Genomic DNA, 18,010 nt, shown 5'->3' with positions numbered 1-18,010 from the left:
CAATATGCTCTAGACAACTAGCGGGCAGTTGATAGGAACATTAGACCGAGCTGTTTAGGAGGGATATCACACCTGGCACAAATTAGTTCAAACTCCAGGTACAGGGGGTGGCTTGGGTCTAAAATAATTTTGTGAGCCTTGCTGAGGGCCCTGACCTTAAAGATCTCATCCAAGCCTGTCTATTTGACTCCAAGTACCTTGCTTGCTGTGGTGATAATCCTTCTCAGCATATGTTTCTGGCTGACAGTGGTTTTGCCAAACCAACAAACAATACAAAAAAGTTAAAATACTCTTAATGAAAGATTTGTAAAACAGAGTCAGTATAGTACAGTCAACATTAAAAGATCCCAGCTTTTTGAGAAAATGCAGTCTGTACTCCACTGAAGCTTATTGTGCAAGAGGACACCCAGATATTTGTATTCCTCTACCATCTCTATGTTCTGACGTAGATGATACTAGATATTGCATAGGTAGGTGTTGTTCGCACCTATGCACATCTCTTTGGTCTTGTTTGTATTGAGGACCAAGTGTGATTCATCACACCACTCTACAAAGTAATTTAGGACCGGGCCACGGTGTTCCTCATCATACAACAGGCTGATCAAGGCAGTGTCATCAGCGAACTTAACTAGGTGTCTGTCAGGATCGGAACTGGTACAACTATTAGTGTACAAGATGTACAGGAGAGGGGACAAAACACATCCCTGTGCGGAGCCTGTGTTGGTGGTGCATATGTCTGATACGTGGGGACCCACCTTGACCCACTGTGACCTGTGGCTCAGGAAGTTCAACAGCCACAAAACCAGCCCCCCATCTAAGGAGAAGTTCATTATGAGTCTCTGTGCTTTAATGTAAGGCTGGATTATGTTGAAGGCAGAAGAAAAGTCAACAAACAGAAACCTGACATGGGATTTAGCGGCTTCTAGATGTCTATAGACCATGTTGAGGAGCATAAGAATGGCATCATCAACTCCTCTGTTGGGCTGATAGGCAAACTGAAACAGGTCGAGCAGCTTCTGGGTGGCGCTGAGAATATGACTTTTCACAATTTTCATTACTAAGGATGTCAAGGCGACAGGGCAGTTGTCATTCAGCACAGAGGGATTAGACGCTTCAGTAATGGGTATAATTATTGAGTTTTTCCACAATACTGGCACATTTTGCTGGTCGAGCAAGGATTGTAAAATGTCTGTAAAAACACCAGCTAATTGTTCAGCACAGTGCTTCAACTCATGTCCACTTATTTTGTCTGGGCCTGGGCTTTGTCTGGGGCTCAGCCTATTTACAAGTTGTTCAGGTGATGTAATGCACACAATCTACCTGAAACATTCTGGGAATCAATCATTGTTAGTTGAACTATGTATACATACCCTAGTAGTATATACACAGAAAGTCTAACTCACACTTGTGCATTCAAATGCACACAGCCACACACACGTTTTGTGTGTTTTGCAAGATAGGACTTTCCTCAGGATCTCTCCTTGGGATAGAGCTTTTATGTTTCCATTTGAGAGAAACAGCAGCAGTTATGCTAAACAAAGTTCAGTGCACAAGCTGTGCTGTGGTAGACTGTAAAATAGAGGGGAGATGTGAGAAAGAGATAGACAGTAGGGAGAGATGAGAAAGGGAAAGAGAACAGAGACTGAGAGACTGAAAGAGAATGCCACCCTCCTATTCACTGTGGCTTTCACTGCCTCTCTTGTCAGCTACCAAAGCAGAACAGGCCTAAAACAGCACAGTGTGAGACCGCTGCGTCCTATAGGGAGCAGGGAGGAAACAACACTGTTTCCTTCTGATTGTGTTCAAACAGGGACCAGGCTTCCGCTGGGGAGATGACTTTCACTGTTATAAATACACAGACACACACACTGACAACTAACACATACTATACATTTCTCTCATGCACATACACACTCACAGGCACACGCACGCAAATTATTAAACAATGCTAAAGCATCAGGATTTCAGCAAACTTAGCATGTTTGTTTGCTAACATCTTGAGAAAATGGGTGAGAATATCTATTCTTCTGGTGCCTGGTGCTAGCTGAGCAGAAAGGCTGAGAACACATTGTACCTATGTGAACATACCAGACAAACAAGCAATAGAGGTACTGCACTTAACACAAGGACCAGGGTGGATATGGACAAATCCACTGGCAAACACGCACACACGAGACATGGCGCTGGATTGGATAGTGGTTGTTTTACGTGCTCCTTATCAATTCTGCTATTTTGGGTGTTTTTTTTGCATTGATCGTAACTATTTTTCTACATAATGTTTCCACCTTCATTTCTTATGACCGAAAAGAGCTTCTGGACATTATAACAACATTCACTAGCCTTGATTTGGATGAAGATTTCTACTTCAATGAGTCGGCGGTGCAGGACATACTGCTCACCGCGGACTAGGTCCTAATCCCCAAAACTCGGAGAAGAAAGAGGCGGCGTACAGTAAGTGAGGCCGAAATGCGTGCACTCTGGAGAAACTACGTTGGCGAGGGAATAAACTGCCTCTATCCTGCATTCTATTGGCGTACATACAACCACTGGAGAATAAACTGTACACGCTCCGTTCGAGACTATCCTATCAACGGGACCAGAAGAACTGTAATATCTTATGTTTCTCGGAATCGTGGCTGAACAAGGACATGGATGATATACAGTGCCTTCAGGAAGTATCCACACCCATCATTTTCTTCTTCACATTTTGTTACAAAGTGGGATTGAAATGGATGTAATTGTCATTCTTTGTCAACGATCTACACAAAATGATCTGCAATGTCAAGTTGGGAGAATTTTTTAAAAACATTTGTAAAAAATAAATAAAAAAATACATGAAAAATAAAACACTAATATGTCTTGACCTTTGGCAGAAATTGCAGCTGTGAGTCTTTCTGGGTAAGTCTCTAAGAGTTTTGCATGCCTGGATTGTACAATATTTGCACATTATTCTTAAAAAATTCTTAAAGTTGGCTGTTGATCATTGCTAGACAGACATTTTCAAGTCTTGCCATAGATTTTCAAGCCGACGAACTCCAGTGTGTATTTGGCCTTGTGTTTTAGGTTCTTGTCCTGCTGAAAGGTGAATTTGTCTCCCAGTGTCTGTTGGAAAGCAGACCGAACTAGGTTTTCCTCTAGGATTGTGCCTGTGCTTAGTTCTATTCCTTTTCTTTTTATTATAAAAAAACTCCCAAGTCCTTGCCGATGACAAGCATACCCATAACATGATGCAGCCACCACCATGCTTGAAAATATGATGGTTACACGTGGTCTGCGGTTATGAGGTCGGAGGACATACTATCAAATTCTCTAAAACAACATTGGAGGCAGCTTATGGTAGAGAAATTAACATTAGATTATCTGGCAACAGCTTTGGTGGACATTCCTGTGGTCAGAATGGCAATTGCACACTCCCTCAAAACTTGAAACATCTGTGGCATTGCGTTGTGTGACAAAACTGCACATTTTAGAGTCACCTTTTATTGTTCCCAGCACAAGGTGCACCTGTGTAAAGATCATGCTTTTTAATCAGCTTCTTGATATGCCACACCCGTCAGGTGTATGGATTATCTTGGCAAATGAGAAATGCTCACTAACAGGGATATAAACAAATTTGTGCACAAATATGAGAGAAATAAGCTTTTTGTGCATAAGAAACATTTCTGGGATAATTTATTTCAGACCATCAAAAATGTACAAAGAGAGTTTTCATCTATATTCTTAATAGCTGTTTATTTACCACCACAAACCGATGCTGGTTTAAATGAACCTTTCTTTAACTAGGCAAGTCAGTTAAGAACAAATTGTTATTTACAACGACAACCTACTCAGGTCAAGCCCTAACCCGGACGACGCTGGGCCAATTGTGCGCCACACTACGGGACTCCCAATCACGTCCGGTTATGATACAGCCTGGAATCGAACCAGGTCTCTAGTGACACCTCTAGCAATGAGTGCCTTATACCGCTCTGCCACTCGTGAGCGCTAAGGCGGTGCATCCAGAGGCGGTGCTCCTAGTGGCCAGTGATTTTAATTTACGGAAACTTAAATCCATTTTAGCTCATTTCTACCAGCATGTCACCTGTGCAACTAGAGGTGAAAAAACATTGATCACCTTCACTCCACATACAGAAACGCCCTCCATTTGGTAAATCTGACCATAACTCTATCTTACTGATTCCTGCTTACAAGCAAAAACTCAAACAGGAAGTACCAGTGATGCACCCAAGCGGATGCTAAGCTACAGGACTGTTTCACTAGCACAGACTGGAATATCTTCCGAGATTAATCCGATTGCAGTTTACACAGGCCCCCAGTGTCAGGTCTGGAGTGTGAAGTCACAAGCTCTGCTGGTGGGCTACTGCGTAACAACCTAGCGGTGCCCAAATCCCTGGTCTGACCCAGAAACGTATGTAAATTACAATCCCCAAAACGGTCAAATAAAAAACTATTTGATGGCCGTTTTGGCCACTAAAATGTGTTTATTATGATCAAGTTCGATCCCCATGGTGAATTATTTAAAGTTCGCTACAAATTGAAATATTTATTTAAATAGTGATCCATTCTGACGACTACATTTGTCGTCACACAGGACCAAGTTCTGATACAGACCAATCACAGGCTACGAGGAGGCTCCCGATGGACTCTCTTAGGCAGGATGAAAACGACTACATCAGCCATGATACTTTGCTAGTTACGGCCACTTTCACCATGATCCTTAGTGATTCGTTGGTGCCATTCAGCCCCATTTCAGCGAGCTTCAAATTTAAATACCTCCTGGTTTCATTATTAAGTGCATCGACTACACAGTGGCCATTAATACATATCCCAAACAGAAGCCATGGATTACAGAAAGCATCCGCACTGAGCTAAAGGCTAGAGCTGCCACTTTCAAGGAGCGGGACACTAAGCCAGATGCTTATAAGAAGTCTCACTACGATCTCCGACAAGCCATCAAACAGGCAAAGCGTCAATTGAGGACTAAGATCAAATCTTACTACTTGTCGAATGTGGTAGGGCTTGCAAACTATGATGGATTACGAAGGGAAACCTAGCCGCGAGCTGCCCAGTGATGCAAGCTTACCAGATGAGCTAAATGTATTCTATGCTTTCATCAAGGCAAGCAAAACTGAACAATGCATGAGAGTACCAGCTGTTCCAGACGACTGTGTCAGACGGAGGGCCAGACGGATTACCACTCAGAGCATGTGCTGACCAGCTGGCAAGTGTCTTCACTCACATTTTCAACCTATCCCTGATTAGGCAACAACACATCCGCCAGCTGACTCTCAACATGGGGGCCCCTCAGGGGTGCATGCTTAGTCCTCTCCTGTACTCCCTGTTCACCCACGACTATGTGGCCCCGCACGACTCCAACACTATCATTAAGTTTGCTGATGACACGACAGTGGTAGGCCTGATCACCGACGACCATGACACAGCCTATAGGGAGGAGGTTAGAGACCTGGCAGTGTGGTGCAACAACCTCTCCCTTAACGTCAGCAAGACAAAGAAGCTGATCGTGGACTATAGGAAATGGAGGGCCCCATTCACATCGATAGGGCTGTAGTGAAGCAGGTGGAGAGCTTCCTCAGCGTCCACATCACTAAGGATCTATCATGGTCCACACACACCAACACAGTTGTAAAGAGGGCACAACAACACCTCTTCCCCCTCAGGAGGCTGAAAAGATTTGGCATGGGCCTTCTGATCCTCAAAAAGTCCTACAGCTGCACCATTGAGAGCACCTTGAACGGCTGCATTCCTGCTTGGTATGACAACTGCTTGGCATCCTACCGCAAGGTGCCACAGACAGAAGTGTATACGGCCCAGTACATCACTGGGGCCAAGCTCCGTGCCATCCAGGACCTCTATACCAAGCGGTGTCAGAGGAAGGCTCAAAAAATTGTCAAAGACCCCAACCACCCAAGTCATAGAAATAATCTCTGCTACCGCACGGCATGCGGTACCGATGCACCTAGTCTGGAACCAACAGGACCCTGAACAGCTTCTACCCAGTTGGACGTAGCAGTCAGACGTCTGTTTTGTCTTTTCCCGTGTATATATTTTTTTCTTCGTAAATATTTAGTATATTTTTAAAATATTTTTCATCTCAATTTCCATCTATGGACTGAACATACTCTCCTGCAACCCACCCCACCCAATGTGGTACGGATCTATTATTTTTTTATACTATAGAACCGGAACCCCCATCAGAAGCTAGCCAGCTAACTAGCTACTAGTCAGTTAGCCACTGCTAGCGGTCATCACCGTTAACTCGGACATCAGCCAGCCTCAGCCCAGTCAATTCCTGCCAGTCTGCACAGCGTAATATCAACCCAGAGCATATCGGACTGCTTTTTCTCTACCACATCTCCGGATTCCTACCGCAAGCTCTTTTTTTATTATTATTATTATTTTTCTTTAACATTTATTTAACTAGGCAAGTCAGTTAAGAACAAATTCTTATTTACAATGACGGCCTAGGAACAGTGGGTTAACTGCCTTGTTCAGGGGCAGAACAACAGATATTTACCTTGTCAGCTCGGGGATTCGATCTAGCACTAACCACAAGACTAGGCTACCTGCTGTCTGAACCTCTACACTGGATCATCGCAGCTAGCTAGCTGCTATCCGAGTGGCTACACCCTGCTAACGTCTCTGTCCCGAAGCAAGCACCAGTTAGCCTGGAGCTAGCCTGGAGCTAGGCCCATCTTCTGGCCAGCAAAAGATGTCCATCAGCCAATTCTTGGGCTACAATACCTATTTTGCCAATTAGCCTGGACCCTTCACTGCCGTCACGGAGCCCCGCCGATCCATCATGACTGATCTGCCGACGTAACCGTCAGAGGGGGATTCAACAAGCTCTTTCGTTGCGACGTCCCCCAGATGCCCATCTGCTAGCCTGCTAGCCATCTGATTCGCTGTGTCTCCAGCTTGCCTAGCTACTCACTGGACCCTATGATCACTCGGCTACACATGCCTCTCCCTAATGTCAATATGCCTTGATTATTGCTGTTTTGGTTAGTGATTATTGTCTTATTCCACTGTAGAGCCTCCAGCCCTGCTCAATATGCCTAAGCTAGCCCTTTTGTTCCACCCCCACACATGCGGTGACCTCACCTGGCTTAAATGGTGCCTCGGGAGACAAAACCTCTCTCATCGTCACTCAATGCCTAGGTTTACCTCCAATGTACTCACATCCTACCATACCCTTGTCTGTACATTATGCCTTGAATCTATTCTTCCGCGCCCAGAAATCTGCTCCTTTTACTCTCTGTTCCAAACGCACTAGATGACCAGTTCTTATACCTTTAGCCTTACCCATAGCCTACTCCTCCTCTGTTCCTCTGGTGACGTAGAGGTTAACCCCGGCCCTGCAGCCCCCAGCACCACTCCCATTCCCCAGGTGCTCTCATTTGTTGACTTCTGTAACTGTAAAAGCCTTGGTTTCATGCATGTTATCATTAGAAGCCTCCTCCCTAAGTTTGTTTTATTCACTGCTTTAGCACACTCCGCCAACCCGGATGTCCTAGCCGTGTCTGAATCCTGGCTTAGGTGGCCACTAAAAATCCTGAAATGTCCATCCCTAACTATAACAGTTTTCGACAAGATACAACTGCTAAAGGGGGCAGAGTTGCAATCTACTGCAGAGATAGCCTGCAGAGTTCTATCTTACTATCCAGGTCTGTGCCCAAACAATTCGAGCTTCTACTTTTAAAAATCCACCTTTCCAGAAACAAGTCTCTCACAGTTGCTGCTTGTTATAGACCCCCTTCAGCCCGCAGCTGTGCCCTGAACACCATATGTGAATTGATTGCACCCCATCTATCGTCAGAGGTCGTACTGTTAGGTGACCTAAACTGGGACATCCTTAACACCCCGGCCATGCTACAATGTAAGCTTGATGCCCTCAATATCACACAAATTACCAAGGAACCCACCAGGTACAAACCTAAATCTGTAACCATGTGCACCCTCTTAGATATCATCCTGACCAATCGGCCAATCTTCGAAAGTCAAGTTAACAAACAGATCACCAATGATTTAGAATCCCACCGTACCTTCTCCACTATGCAATCTGGTTTCCGAGCTGGTCAAGGGTGCACCTCAGCCACACTCAAGGTCCTAAACGATATCATAACCGCCATCAATAAAAGACAGTACTGTGCAGCCGTCTTCATCGACCTGGTCAAGGCTTTAGACTCAATCACAACATTCTAATCGGCAGACTCAATAGCCTTGGTTTCTCAAATTACTGCCTCGCCTGGTTCACCAACTACTTCTCTGATAGAGTTCAGTGTGTCAAATCGGAGGGCCTGTTGTCCGGACCTCTGGCATACTCTATGGGGATGCCACAGGGTTCAATTCTCAGGCCGACTCTTTTCTCTGTATATATCAATGATGTCGCTCTTGCTGCTGGTGATTCTCTGACCCACCTCTACGCAGACGACACCATTCTGTATACATCTGGCCCTTCTTTGGACAATGTGCTAACAAACCTCCAAACGAGCTTCAATGCCATACAACACTCCTTCCGTGGCCTCCAACTGCTTTTAAATGCAAGTAAAACTAAGTGCATGCTCTTCAACCGATTGCTGCCCGCACCCTCTCGCCCAACTAGCATCACTACTCTGGATGGTTCTGACTTAGAATATGTGGAAAACTACAAATACCTAGGTGTCTTGTTAGACTGTAAACTCTCCTTCCAGACTCACATTAAGCATCTCCAATCCAAAATTAAATCTAGAATCAGCTTCCTATTTCGCAACAAAGCATCCTTCACTCATGCTGCCAAACATACCCTCATAAAACTGACTATCCTACCGATCCTTGACTTCAGCAATGTCATTTACAAAATAGTCTCCAACACTCTACTCAACAAACTGGATGTAGTCTATCACAGTGCCATCCGTTTTGTCACCAAAGCTCCATATACTACCCACCACTGCAACCTGTACGCTCTCGTTGGCTGGCCCTCGCTTCATACTCGTCGCCAAACCCACTGGCTCCAGGTCATCTATAAGTCTACTAGGTAAAGCCCCACATTATCTCAGCTCACTGTTCACCATAGCGACACCCACCCGTAGCACGCGCTCCAGCAGGTACATTTCACTGATCATCCCCAAAGCCAACACTTTCTTTGGCCGCCTTTCCTTCCAGTTCTCTGCTGCCAATGACTGGAACGAATTGCAAAAATCACTGAACTTGGAGTCTTATATCTCCCTCTCTAACTTTAAGCATCAGCTGGCAGAGCACCTTACAGATCACTGTACCTGTACACAGCCAATCTGTAAATAGCACACCCAACTACCTCATCCCCATATTGTTACTTATCCTCTTGCTCTTTTGCACCCCAGTATCTCTACTTGCATATCATCATCTGCACGTCTATCACTCCAGTGTTAATTCTAAATTGTAATTATTTCACCTCTATGGCCTATTTATTGTCTTAGCTCTCTACTATTCTACATTTGCACACACTGTACATATCTTTTTCTATTGTGTTATTGACTGTACATTTGTTTATGTGTAAGTCTGTGTTGTTGTTCTTGTCGCACTGCTTTGCTTTATCTTGACGAGGTCGCAGTTGTAAATGAGAACTTGCTCTCAACTGGCCTACCTGGTTAAATAAAGGTGAAATAAATAAATAACATTTAAAAAAAATTATGTACAGCACTTTGAGATTTCAGCTGATGTAAGAAGGGCTATATAAATACATTTGATTTGATTTGATACAGAGTCATGAGAAATGGGGAGTGATCACACACTGCACTGTGAGATGCCACCAAACTTGTTACTCCCTAACAAAGGACAACACACACAGAACAAATGGGTGAGCTTAGACTTTGTCTCACAATCATTTTACTCATCATCCCCTGTACTACAATCCCTATCATCATGTCCCATTCATGGCCCAGTGCAGAGCGGCAGAGTCGATATCTGCCCTAATAAACCCAGGGTCGTTACAATATATATTTTTCCACACTACAAGGTTGGAATAATACTGTGAAATTGTGAAATGTCTGTTTTGGTGGGATTGAGTATTGACTAGCCCGGTGACATCACCAGGCATTAATAGACAAATAAGAAAGAGAGTCCCAAACCACTCTGCCAATAACAGATCGTTTTCAGTTTCCCCCTCCCCACTCAGACCATTCCCAGACAATGCTAGCAAAATTCTTGCTTGAGAAATTGTTCTTGGCTAAGAAGCTATTTTTGTGTCTTTTCGATCATTTTAATTGAAAAGATTCACAGTAAGGTATTTAACTGTTAACCATAAATGTTATAATATTGCAATGAAAACGGCTGCATTGGACCTTTAATGAATTAAGATATCCTTACCAAACAGTTACACAAATATATATCATTAACATAAACATATCTTTAAATGTATTTTAAAGCATTGTGAAAGTTTTGTATGACAGCGGTATTGGAGAGGATGGATCATAAGTGAGTCGGTATAGTTTTATGTCAAAGCTGCCAGCGCATATATCTAGTTATCAAAGTACAAATTATGATCATTCTAATATCCCTATGGACATTAATAACAGCAGTAGGCTATAACAGCCCATCGTAAAAACTTGCTTTAATTTCGACTGGTAACCTTAAACTTCCACTCCGCAATCAGTCCTGAGTTCGCAGTCCCGAGATCGTAAAATACACATCTACTGACTAGCCTACGCATCTGATGAAATGAACAAATATAGACTTATCGTTCACATCTGGCACCGCAGTCTGACAATAACATTATAGCCAAATGAGATAATTCTAAAAATGCTATGAGTGAGAATATAGTTAGTTTAAAGATAAAAAATAAATACTTACCATTGTTAGCGTGCGTTATCATGCGTTATCCTTGAGGCTAGTGGAGCGACCCACCACTGTAAACAGCAATGCACTTCTTTCTATACCAATAATACTAGCCTTCTTGATGTGTTAAAATCTTAATAACGCTATTACACAATATTTTCCCCTCCCCCTGTTGTATTGACTGTGCCAGGTGCGTAGTTTTTGCGTGCCCCGATATCTCCGCAAAGGACGAGGCAACAGGGATGCTCGATGTGAGTGTGTCTCTCTCTGCAGTAGGCTCGCCTATTCGCGCATTCACCTCCGTCTGTTCGGCTCTGAGCGCTGGCCTGGGTTGGCCTGCTACTGACGTCAAAGCATTCCAGCTCCGGTCTTATTCGGCGGATGTTCTCTCCTATGGCGCGCTAGGGCTCACTCTCCGGTCTTATTCGGCGGATGTTCTCTCCTATGGCGCGCTAGGGCTGAGGCAGGAGGAAAGGCCTAGAGGAAAATGTCTGTTCTGAAGTAGAGAGAGCAGAAAACTATTATGGCCTATGCAATTGAACAGCCAGCGTGTCTATAATTTGGTAGGCAGAGGAGATGAAGGAGCACAATGGGGAGAAAGAATACATTCTTCGCATATTTATATAAGGGTGAGACATAGCGGTAAATAGGTGAGGCCTTTTCAACCACATCACATTAGGTCAACTGTAGCGTTAACTATGATTCACAACTCCAAAGACAATGCTTTTTACAAATGTAAATTCTTTAGAATGCCTTTGGAGGGAAATAATGAAAACAGAAGGAAAATAGTGAAACACATTCTCTTTAGTCGGTGTGGCCACAGAGTTCAACCGTGCTTACGCCATTAGTGAGAAGAGCGAAAATCTATGTGTTTTATTTTTTAGAATCTAAGATAATTAGACATCGGAATCGTATCATTAAAATAGGAATCTGTGTACTATTTTATTTTCATAACCATTGCAGAATATATTCCTCCTCTTTTCTGGCTGTGATGGGTTCATATTCCCGAAGGAGCCATACAACAAATTACCATGCGAATCTCTCATTTAATTGGACCTAATAGCATAGTAAATACACTGAACAAAAATATAAACGCAACATGCAACAGTTTAAAAAAAATACAGTTCATATAAGGAAATCAGTCAATAAAAAACGTATTATGCCATAATCTATGGAGTTCACATGACTGGGAATACAGATATACATCTGCTGGTCACAGATACCTTAAAAAAGGTAGGGATGTGGATCAGAAAATGAGTCCGTATCTGGTGTGGCCACCATTTGCCTCATGAAGAGCAATACATCTCCTTCGCATAGAGTTGATCAGGCTGTTCATTGTGGCCTGTGGAATTATGTTCCACTCCTCATCAATGACTGTGTGAAGATGTTGGATATTGGAGGGAACTGGATCCAGGGCATCCAAAACATACTCAAGGGGTGACATGTTGGGTGAGTGTGCAGGGAATGAAAGAAGTGGGACATTTTCAGCTTCCAGGAATTGTGTACAGATCCTGTAACATGGGGCCGTGCATTATCATGCTGAAACATGAGATGATGGTGGCGGATGAATGGCATGAGAATGGGCCTTAGGACCTTGTCACTGTATCTCTGTGCATTCAAATTGTCCGTGCCTGCCCATACCATAACCCCACCGCCACCGCCACCATGGGGTGCCCTGTTCACAACATTGATATCAGCAAACTGCTCGCTCACACAGCGCCATATACATGGTCTGCGGTTGTGAGGCCAGTTGGACGTACTACCAAATTCTCTAAAACAACATTGGAGGTGGCTTATGGTGGAGAAATTAACATTAAATTCTCTGGCAACAGCTTTAGTGGACATTCCTGCAGTCAGCATGTCAATTGCATGCTCCCTCAAAACATGAGACATCTGTGGCATTATGTTGTGTGACAAAACTGCAAATTTTAGTGTGGCCTTTTATTGTCCCCAGCATGAGGTGCATCTGTGTAATGATCATGCTGTTTAATCAGCTTATTGATATGCCCCACCTGTCAGGTGGATGGATTATCTTGGCAAAGGAGAAATGTTTACTACCAGGGATATAAACACATTTGTGCACAACATTTGATAGAAATACGCTTTTTGTGCATGTGGAAGATTTCTGGGATCTTTTATTTATAACACTTTTCATGTTGCGTTTATATTTTTGTTCAGTGTAAACCTATATGTTTTTCAAGTTTTGCCTCGTTCATGCGCCCACAGTTTTATGACAGGTCTGATTTATAAGGGGAAACATTGGTATGTATAGCATGCTCCAAGTTTATAAATCGTAATATTTTTGTACGTGTGCAATTTTTTTTAAAATATTTTGTGTGAAATTTACGCAAATGAGCCCCCAGGCCGGAGTTTGGGGGTCGTCACTAGTTACCACAGCCACGAAGTCCTAACCCCCGCCTATTTCTACAATTTATCTTCTTCAAATGTGATTTTAAAACCTCTTAGATGTAAAGTCCCCTTATTAGGGGACCTGCGTGGTTTTGGTACAGGTTTCAACCCACATCTTTGCTTATACATTGATCTGTGGACACCGTAGATCTAAGTGGCTTGCATTGAGCGATAGCCCTGGTTTCCAGCGACACAGTTGTATATTTTCTGAGTCTGTGTGATGTAGGATGGGAAATCTGAAATTACTTGAAGCTGGGATGTCCCTCCTACCATTTAATTTGCTCTTACGACTGTCCATAAATTCCTGGCTGAACCCTACATCACAGCCACTGACAAAGCACATGACTGCAATCTTTTCATTGTAGCACAGCAGTTAGCACATTCAGAAATCAATTTATAGCCATTAATCTAAAATAATTCATTTTAAACAAAAAACATTTTCTGTTTGTCATAGACTCCCAAGTCTACGGCACTGGTCTAAGGCACTGCATCTCAGTGCTAGAGGCGTCACTACAGACCCTGGTTCGATCCCAGGCTGTATCACAACCGGCCCTGATCATGAGTCCCATAGGGCGGCACACAATTGGCCCAGCATTGTCCGAGTTATTAGGGGAGGTGTTGGCTGGGGTAGGCCGTCATTGTAAAATAAGAATTTGTTCATAACTGACTTGCGTAGTTATATAACAAAAAAATAGCTGGACAAGAGTAATATGAGATGGAAGAAGAGTTCAGGAAGCCAAGCTAGAGCTCTGTGAGACGTTCACAGCAAGACGTTTTGATCAGAAAATATGCACATTTTCTCTAACACTAAACATACAAATATGTATTTTACAGTTATTTGTAAGGTGAAATCTTATAGTTAGTCATTTTATAATTTGATTATACTATCTTTAGATAGCATATGAGTCATTTCAAGCCTTATTCATTCAGTGTTGTTGAATAGGAAATAAATCATATACAGTATAATATTTCATATTTTCATATTTGTATCATGTTTTTACTGTGCACTTGAGCATGGGGCCTCAAAAGTGACTACACCTCAGCAATTTATTACACTTTCTTACCATAAAGATGATATTTTAACCTTTCTTGTTTATGGCCATCTCATGATTATTCTTTTTTTTAAATAAAGCAATTAAAACAATTACTTTTGGGGATTAAGTAGATTACATTTTCGATTACATGTAGGTACATTTAACTGCTACTGATGTAGCCAATTTTGACTTTGTAGTTGTGGTAACTCGTGGAAACTGGGGTTTGGGGTTTAGAAGTCAATGAGATAAGTTAAAAATTATTCCTTAGTTGTTGACTTTCTCGAAATCTAAAGGCACAACAGAAGTAGTTGAACATTTTATTACTCCAACCTCGTGAAACTGACACGTATTCATTTTAGTCAAAAGCTATTTTATATAGGGTGTCCAATCAAAAACGCATATTTTCTTTTTCTTCTTTTTCTTTGGTAGAATGGCGTTCGCACATTTTGTTTGTGCATGCCGCCATCTACTGTGCGGTAGTGTGTAGTCAATTACGTTGCATTTCGTGATGCAAAAATGTTAAAGGACGGGGGAAAGGAAAACATTGCAACACCAACTAACCCTACGCCTATATACCACTATTTCATTAAAATAAAATCACCAGCCCATTCCACTACTTTGACCCTAACTGATTCTCCAGGCCGACAACCTGGGAGGACAGGACCCTTTCGTTCAACACACCTTGTAGCTCTTCTGCTGTAAAACCTCGTATACCCATGTACTTCTCTGCAGCTACCACCACAACATTATTTTTATGTGATTTATTTTTCATTTCTGTGGTGCAGTTGATAACTATGGCAATTAATGCTAAGAAGCCAACCTTACTGAAGCATACATTCGTGTCACTCTGTATTGGCCTAGGCCTACTACTCACCCTTGACCCATCATCCGCTACTCTCTTCACTGCCTCAGCATATGTCACCTTCTGTTCTACTCTGACACTGGCAACCTCAACCTGCCTTTCTTGCATTAGGCACTTCTGATCCCCAGCAACATGGGCACCCCCACAATTGACACAGTTTTTTCCACCCACACTACACATTCCTTTGTCCCATGCAGAGGGCACACTTCTCATATCTTGGAATCTCCCTCCTACACACTCCTGCAACATGACCATAAGCTTGGCATCTGAAACACCTTAGTGGGTTCGACACAAAAGCTCTCACTGGATGTTACGTTCCCCAGTTTCTGTGTTCTGTTTTGTATTTGAGTGTGTGTTTCAGGAGATGGCTTCCTGAAGTACTCCCCAACCAGCTGATTGGTCAACCCCAGGCTAATTGGTGATTGGAGCTGACCCCGCCCCCTCGTCAAGAAGCAGCTGACTCTAATCACCATTGCCACCTGAAGATAAAAGCCAGTGTTCTGCCCAGGGGAGAGAGATGAGATAGAGAGGAGAGATTTGGAGATCAGAGAGAGAATTGAATATTTTGGAAAGATCGAGAGAAATTAGATTGTGATATAGTGTTGGTTGTGTATCAGAAAGTGTGGTATGTACTGTTGTTGGTAGCAGTTCTGTTGTTGTTGGTAGCAGTTTTTCTATGTCCTGTGTTTGAGTGTTTGTGAAATCATTAATAATTACTCTGTTTCATTTGTTCCCAGGGGGGAAGGAGAAGGCACTTTGGGAGTGCTTAGGCAAGAGGCCCGCGGGCATACATATACCCGTAGTATATTTACTGTCTAGGCACACTAGGTAAGACCTGGGCGGACCACCCCCTGTATTTTGGTTAGGGCACCAGGCGGTGTTAAGTTAGGTAAGTTAAGTGGGTACGCAGGTTAGATAGGAGAGGGGGAACTTTGATATTTACTTTCTTTGCTTTGGTTCCGTCCAGCCCCTTTTCCCCATATTACCGTGTAAGAAAATAAATTCTAGTAAACGGTAAATTCTGCTTTTGTGTCATCCTTACTCGCACCTACAGTCCATACCTCTTGCACTTCAGAGAGTTGAGTTGTAGCAGGGAGTTGCGTTCCCTCTTCTCAGAGGCGTGCATAACACTGGATAACTGACATAACATCAAAACTCAAAAGGACAGACAATGTCTTCTCTGTTTCACCATGCTCGCCACCTGGTCTGAGTCTCACCAAATGGCGGGGGGTCACACACATAGGGAATTTAAAATTTCTGTTGCTTCACCTCAACACTTAACGACACCCCAGTAATCACTCCTTTCAAATGTGCCCTGCTCCGGAGAACAAAGCAAGTCACGGGTATTGTCCCTAAACGCATGACATGAAGCACCCACTCTCTCTGGACAGAAGAAACACAGAAAATCATCACAAATCCACCTTGAGCTAGCTTCACCGATTTATATTATCCATTCCAGATTTTGGCTTATAATTTCTCTACTGAGAAAAATGTGATTAAAAACATACAGGTATATACACAAATACATTCATATTTACATTAAAGGTCGGAGTTAATCAGTTGCTTTCATGTGTTTCTTAGAAAAGGTACTTTGACAGGAGAAAGGTACTTGTATGTAAATGACATGGTATTTTCTACCCAGCCTGAAACGACATATGGATCAGCCAAAAGGCAGGGATCTACTTTCTCACAAAATCTCACTCCCACTCACCCCTTTGCATGACCATCGGGTGAGGCTCGGACTTGGAGGTCTTCAGAACACCTGCCACCACAGGTAATTCATCCTCACTCTTGTCAGGTTCAATTTCTGAGCCATCAGCGACAGCAGAATACGGTTTATACTTGGTGCCATTCTTCCTCAACACACATCTTCCCACTGCACTCGGCTCTTCTTCTTCCTCATTGTCCATAACCACGTTTATCCGTTCACCACTCTTTTGCCGTGCCTTCTTCCGCTGTATTGATTGCACACACTGATGCCGTTTCTCCAAAACCCAACTTCGGTTTCTAAACCCAATTTTTAAGTCTGGCTATTTCTGGCCTCTCTGTGCTTCTCTTCTATCGTAAGCCTCACCCAGCAACCAAACGCATCTTTTGACGAATGGGCAAAACAATAAATTAATTGTGCAGATAATAAAGTTATTGGAATTTTTATGCATGTATGATGGTCAGAATTAGACTAAATCAATGGAGGTGTCACGGCCGATGCTGGAAGAAGACCAAGGTGCAGCATGGTGATCGTACATTTTCCCTTTTATTTTAGAAATGTCGCCAACAAAACAACAAACAAAAGAAACAACTGTGAAGCTTACAGGGCATTAGTGCCACAAACAAAGTTAACTACCCACACTGAAAGGAGGGAAAAAGGGTTACCTATGTATGGTTCCCAATCAGAGACAACGATAGACAGCTGTCCCTGATTGTGAACCATACCCGGCCAAAACATAGAAATAAAGAAACATAGAAAACAAAACATAGAATGCCCATCCCAAATCACACCCTGACCAAACCAAATAGAGACATAAAACGGCTCTCTAAGGTCAGGGCGTGACTGTACCCCGCCCAAAGGTGCGGACTCCGGCCGCAAAACCTGAACCTATAGGGGAGGGTCTGGGTGGGCATCTATCCGCGGTGGCGGCTCAGGTGTGGGACGCAGATCCCGCTCCACCTCTGGCTCACCCCACTTTGGTGGCACCTCTGGTGCGCGGACCCTCGTCGCCGACCCCGGACTGGGCACCCTCGCTGTGGGCCCCAGACTGGGCACCCTCGCTGCGGGCCCCGGACTGGGCACCCTCGCTGCGGGCCCCGGACTGGGGACTGTAGCTGGGGGCTCCGGACTGGAGACCGTCGCTGGAGGCTCCGGACTGGAGACCCTTGTTGCGGGCCCCGGACT

At 43.6% G+C, this 18,010-nt stretch overlaps 1 protein-coding gene across 1 annotated transcript in view; it reads right to left on the bottom strand.

The window, feature by feature from the left end:
- The window catches only part of LOC129867182 (SNF-related serine/threonine-protein kinase-like), a 50,956-nt gene extending 39,532 nt beyond the window's left edge, over positions 1-11,424 (bottom strand). The window contains exon 1 of the mRNA XM_055940408.1: positions 10,828-11,424. The gene's annotated coding sequence lies outside the window, so the exon portion shown is untranslated. The remainder of the gene's footprint in view (positions 1-10,827) is intronic.
- Positions 11,425-18,010: the final 6,586 nt, after the last annotated feature.

The sequence above is a fragment of the Salvelinus fontinalis genome, chromosome 12 (assembly GCF_029448725.1).
Source record: "Salvelinus fontinalis isolate EN_2023a chromosome 12, ASM2944872v1, whole genome shotgun sequence".
NCBI classification, from domain to species: domain Eukaryota; kingdom Metazoa; phylum Chordata; class Actinopteri; order Salmoniformes; family Salmonidae; genus Salvelinus; species Salvelinus fontinalis.
Note: the sequence above shows the minus strand (reverse complement) of the source record. Positions and strands in the feature narration are given on the sequence as shown.